The 6,169-nt window shown below is 47.3% G+C and overlaps 1 long non-coding RNA gene across 1 annotated transcript; it reads left to right on the top strand.

Moving 5' to 3' along the window:
* The first annotated feature begins 1,813 nt into the window (after positions 1 to 1,813).
* Positions 1,814 to 3,006, top strand: LOC110304250. The gene is made up of 3 exons (XR_002379038.1): positions 1,814 to 1,925; positions 2,207 to 2,317; positions 2,908 to 3,006. It is a non-coding gene; the product is annotated as an uncharacterized LOC110304250 (long non-coding RNA).
* The last annotated feature ends 3,163 nt before the right edge of the window (positions 3,007 to 6,169 follow it).

Raw genomic sequence — 6,169 nt, 5'->3', positions numbered from 1 at the left:
TCTGAATTATGGGATTTTGAAACCCGATTTTGCCACATTCAAATAGATTGGCTTCAGTACAAGTATCCAAGTGGAAGTACTGGGGCCGGGGTGGGGGTGGGGGTGGAGAGGAGGGGTTGATATTTTTGTCCTGAAGGAATTCGCCATATACCAGGAAGATGATTGACATAAAATTGTATTGCTTGACACTTAACAGAATTAGATTACCAAAACGGTGAACCAAAGGCTCCTGGGAACCCTCTAGAATGAACAGATGTAGTTGTACTCACACTGGCACCTCTGAGGGCTGGCAGTGTTGACTATATTACTAGCCCATAGCTTAAGCGTTCCCCTTCTCTCTGGATTTCAACCCATCTGTTGCATGACCCAAGCTTCCAACAGCCAAGTTCCTGGCCCTCTAGAAGCATCATCTGCTTGTTCTCCTGTAGACAAAGACTGAAGGGCTCTTGGTCTACTATGTTTGAGATTCTGGAGTTGAAATCCACCTCTCTGTTCTTAAAGTCCAGAATTCCCAGCTTAGGGACAATTGCCAAGAGCCCAGAGGAGGCCAAGGGCTTTGAGGGAGTTTCAGAGTTGGGATGCTCCATCTGCAGGGCTCCTTAAGCATCTTCCAGTTTGGAACTAGAGAGATGGCTCATCCCTTAGAGCACTTGCTGCTCTTGCAGAGCTGGACCTGGGTTTCACTCCCACGTGAAACTCACAACTGTTGATAACTCCAATCCCAGGAAATTCAATGCCCTCTTTTGGCCTCCGTGAACGTAAGGATGCGCACAATCTACACACCAGCATGGCATTCATATACATAATAAATAATTAAGCAAATAAAAAATCCCACCAATCTTTCACATCTAACAGGGAAGTTCAGCGTTTCTATTATATTGGCTGGCTGGCAAATTGTAAATCTAGGTGTGAGGAGAAGATATCGTGACATCAAGGTTATGTGGTCCAGCGCTGACAAGATGGATGGCTTCAGTAACCGGCCTTCCCAGTGCCTCCTGGCTCTCTCTCCACCTCTCTTTCTTTTCATCTTCTTCTTCTCCCTTTTTTTTTTTTTAAGAAAACATTTTTAGAGACTTTAATAACCGTGGAAGGATGCTGTAAGGCGGGCCAGGAAATCGATCATTTTTATTCCGTTGTTCACGATAAAATGTAAGTTTGGGCGATAAATCTTCTTACCTTGAGAGGAGAGAACAGTGTGGCTGACCATTAATATGAATCCTTTCTGAAGATTATAATGAGTGAATGACGCCTTGGGTCTGAGAAATTAACAGTAACGGCTCCCACTTTCCTGGTGGAACTTAGACTTCAGTGGAGGCTGCGTGTGGACTTACACTTTCCCGATCTAGGCATTGGCTGGTCCCTCCTAGTCTGTCTCCCCGTCTGCCTGTGGGCACCAACTGCTATTTCAAACAGAAATTCCCCCAGTGTGTATAAAGTACCCACTGTGTGTAGAACACCATGCTTAGCACTAGGGGTTGTTTTAGGATCCTGCTGAGTTATCCAGTAAAAAAAAAAAAGGCTACCTCCATCATCTTCCAGGGGTAGCGCTGACGTGAGGGACAGGATTACCGGATGAAGGATGGACCTAGTTTCATTGCGGTTGCTGTGATAGAATATCCTGATACAAAGCAATTTAGAGAGAAAGGATTTATTTCAGTGCACAATTCCGGGTTATAGTGCATCATTGTGAGGAAATCAAAACAGCGGGAGCTTGAAGCGCTTAGTTAAACCCGTCAGGAGCAGAAAGAACGAATGCGCATGCGTGCTTTGTACTGGCCAGGTCAGAGCCCAAATCCGGGGACTGGTACTGCCCACTTCCAGGCTGGGTCTGCCCACATCAGTTAAGGCAATCAAGACAATCCCTCACAGACATGCTCATAGGACAACCTGATGTGGACAGTCCTTCAAAGAGAGACTCTTCCCAGGTGATTCTCAACTGCGGCGGCATGTCGATAATTAAAACTAAACGTCACAAGGTGTTTGGGGCTGTGGCTCAGGGGACAGTGTTTTGTGGGGAAGAAACACAAGATATAGAGACTTCAGTTCTCAGGGACTTGGGGTACTGATGCTGATTTTAAAAAATGCTCTCTCTCTCTCTCTCTCTCTCTCTCTCTCTCTCTCTTTCCCCCACAATTCCCTGCAAAAGCACACCAAATGACTGTCCCTCCATCTCCCACATCTTAATGGTTCCCCCACCCCCCAATAGCACCAATCTGGAGATCAAGACTTTACCAGCATGGACCAGTGCGGGGGAATTCTATCTGAAAGCTCAGTCAAGTGTCATCTCCAAATACCATTCCATCAGGACTTTCAACAAGTGAGTTCTGGGAGACCACCAGCCATTACTTCTCAACAGATGTGTGGTATGGAGATTGCCTGAGGAAGTCAGGTAGAGACATCTGAAAAGATGGAGTATGGTGGGGTAGAATCAGGAAGCAGTCTCTAATGGCGGGTGGGAAAATGTCCTCTGACCTGCTACTGCCTCAGTAAACCCATGGCTAGCTCATGGGAGGGTTTAAGAGCACTGCTTCCCCTGCCCTTCCCTAGAAGGCTTCTTTGATCTCACTTAAAAAAAATCCTGTGGGTTTGTGTATGTGTGTGTGTTAGATGTGCATGTTCGTGTGGGTGAGGGTGGGCATGTTTGTACCCTGGCATCTTCGCAGAAGTCAGAGAACAACCTAGAGTGACAGCCCTCTCCATCTACTTTATTGAACACAGAATCTCTTGTTTGGAACTGTGTATCCAGGCATGCTGGTCTGTGGGTTTCTGGGGATTCCTGTCTCTATCTCCCATTTGCAGTAGGAGCCCTGAGACTACAGCCTGAACACTGCTACATCTGCCTTTCCATGGGTCCTTGGATCTGAACTCAGGTTCATCCACTGAGCTTTCTCCCCTGTTTCTTAACAGGCCACCAAATCCCATCAGGGGACTACATTCTCGTGACCTGGAGGAACCCTAACCACCCCTCAAAGGCCTTGTGGTCATGAGTTTTCTGTTCCTGTGACAAATAGCCAGCACCATCAAAGATGATCTGGGCTCCTTGTCAAATGCTGCTGCCTGCTGTTTGCAGTTCTCCCCCGACCCCCAAGCATAGGCGGGGGGGCCCTTCCAGCCTGGCCTCTCTCCTGTGGCTTGCCAGCATTCTGGACTTTGTCAGCAATGAACTGCTTTCAGAATCCCTGGCATGCCCGATACCCTGTAAACAAAGACAGGACAACCAATTATTGCAAACACAGCCTGTTTCTGTTTGCGTCTCGGGTTTGGAGAGCAGCTCCATTGATGGACTTGGACATTTCTCTTCACGCTCGACCATGATTCGTGACTCTTTGGTGAGGAAGAGCAATGCTGTCCGGGAGCTCCCTAGGGCCAGAGATTGGACGTGTATCACCTCCTGGACCATTCTGTAAGGTTAGCATCCCAGTTTCTAGTCTGTCCCAAACACAGGGGACAGTAATTAGTTTTATGAATCTCCCCAGTTATAAGGAGCAGAGGCAGAGTTGTTCCAAAGCCAGGGGCCTTTCTGAAGCACAGAGGTGTCAGCCATGTAGGAGCCCACCCTTGCTGGCTCATCAGCTCCAGCGTGGCACTAGGCAAACATGAGAATTGGAGGCACTTTTCGAGATCAAATATAGATGGAATTTGGACACCAAGCTGTGCCGGCAGCTCAGCGGTCAGTGCGACCATCTCCGAAAAACAATGCAGCCGATTGCTTTCTTCTAACGGCCTTCAATGCTTAGAGGCTTCCGAATCATATCTTAGTGAGAATCGCCGGGGCAAAGGGGTAACACATTCGTCCGCTGGTGAATTTTCTTCCGAGGAAAGAAAGTGGATATTCACACTAGAGGTCTGGGTGCATAAATTACAGAACATTCACACCAGGCAACGTGATATGCTATTGAAAACAATTAATTAGAGCTACCCAGAGAGATTCCCCAAGGTATTGTTGAGAAAGGGAAGCAAGACACAAGAGATTGAATATCAAATAGTTCAGTAAAACAAACAATCACAAAGAGAGCCAGCTGTATGTGCTTAGGTAGGACCTGTGTGTGTGTATGTGTGTGTGTGTGTTTGTGTGTGTGCCTGTGTGTGTGCAACTGCACGCATGGGAGCTTGTACAAGCAAGTCCACACCTAATAATCTGTGAATGCATATGTACAAAAGCACTCAGGCCCCCGTGTCTGAAGTTGCCGCCACCATGGATTCAACTAATCTTGAGCAGAAAATATTTGGAGGCTGGTAAGATAATGCTTGCTGTGCAAGCCTGAAGTTCCAAGCTCAATCCCCAGACCCTGTCTACGAAAACGGAGCATGGTGGTTCACTTGTAATCCCAGTGCTGGAGAAGGTGGAAACCAGTATCTGCCTGGGGTTCACTGGCCCGCTAACCTAGTTTTAAAATTGGCAAACCCCAGGCCAAAGAGAGACCCTGATTCAGAGAACAATAATATAGATAGTACCAGAGAAATGGAGAAATAACGATAGAAGTTGACCTCTGGCCTACACACACACACACACACACACACACATATACACACACACACACACACACGGGGGGGGGGAGAGAACACACACACACAGAGGGGGGTAGAGAGAGAGAGAGTGCATCATTTATGCATTGTATACTAAAATAGGCATTCCCACAAATAACCCCAAGGAAAGGTTGTAAAAGTGTTTTTTCCTGAACCATCAGAGATCTGGGTGAAGCTGTAGTGAGACCAGGTCCCAGCAGACTCAGCGGCTGGCCGTGTGCAAAGGCTCGGGACAGCTGCAAGAAAGCCACCCACAGGCTCCCCAGTGCCTTAGAGCAGGAGTAATGTGTGAAATCCTGGGCTGTGTTGATTTCATTTGCTTCTGCAGGGCTAAGAATGCAGCCTGGGTGTCTCAAGTGTGCCAGGCAAGCCACTGGGTCCCACCCCAGCCTGCTCATTCTTGGACTTTGAAGCTAGCACAAGGAAGCCTGAAAACTGGTTTTAGGGGGTTCATCCTAGGGTGTCGCTTTGAAGCCCTTACCTGCACTAATGGTATACTGGCTGGCTGAGGGAGAAAAGAAATCCCTGTTCAGTTCTGTTACTATTGGGGTAGTCACACATTTATTGTTTTAACAATAAGGGGTCTCTTAGGGGATGAGGAGGAGAACTATTAGGTCTTTTAGGACCACAGGGGCATCAGCATTGTCCCTGGCAAGTTGAGATGCAGGGTTCCTGTAACTACAGGTTCTTCGTGGTGTCAGCATTCTTAATCCTACCGTCTTCCTGAAAATATGACTTAAAAGAATTCCCTGAAGTCCTGATTGTATCCAGAGTCCAGAATGACCAAAGTCACCCCCATCTCAACAAATGAGGGTTCCTTTAAGGTTCTAGGGTAAGGCCAGGAACAGTGGGGTGGTTCTCAGGGGTTCCAGGTCAGCCAGAATTATTTATAACTCATGATGAGCAGGGCTGGGATTTCTCCTGTGCCCTCAATGTGGTTGGCCTAACCCTTCAAAGGAAGAGATAAAAATTACACTAGGACACTTCATAGCTGATGGGTCCAGTAACACCAACTCAGATCATAAAATGGGCCCTATGCTGATTAACAAATAAGTTGGGTATTTTAACCTCAAACCCAAGTTACTCTCTTACCAGCAACCTTCCTCCCAAGCATCCATGCAAGCCTTATTAAATGCCAGGGGTTGATACAGAGACTGATGACAGGGAGAAAGGGAGATTCACTTCCCAGCCCCAAGCTATCTACCATGGTTTAGAAACGCAGGCTGCGCTCTCCTTGGATATAAGCAGGAGAGTTATTTGAAGTGCTGTGTGGAGGAGAGACAAATGTACAGGAAGCTGAGGAGAGAGAGAGAGAGAGAGAGAGAGAGAGAGAGAGAGAGAGAGAGAGAGAGAGAGAGAAAGAAAGATCCAGATCAGTCCCTAGATCTACCCCTGTCTGAAGTCAATCCCTGTGGTAGGAAGAATAACAGCCACCAAAGAGGTCCATATCCCCATTTCTGGAGCCTGTGTATGTGATGCCTTACATAACAACAACAACAACAATGTTAAAGATCTTGAAATGGAGGCATTGGCCTGGATTGTTAGGGTGTGCTCCAGGAATAACCAGACGGTTGACACAGAAGGGTTACAGGCAAGAAAGAGAGAGAGAGAGAGAGAGAGAGAGAGAGAGAGAGAGAGAGAG

This window comes from Mus caroli, chromosome 11 (genome assembly GCF_900094665.2).
Source record: "Mus caroli chromosome 11, CAROLI_EIJ_v1.1, whole genome shotgun sequence".
NCBI lineage: Eukaryota > Metazoa > Chordata > Mammalia > Rodentia > Muridae > Mus > Mus caroli.
Note: the sequence above shows the minus strand (reverse complement) of the source record. Positions and strands in the feature narration are given on the sequence as shown.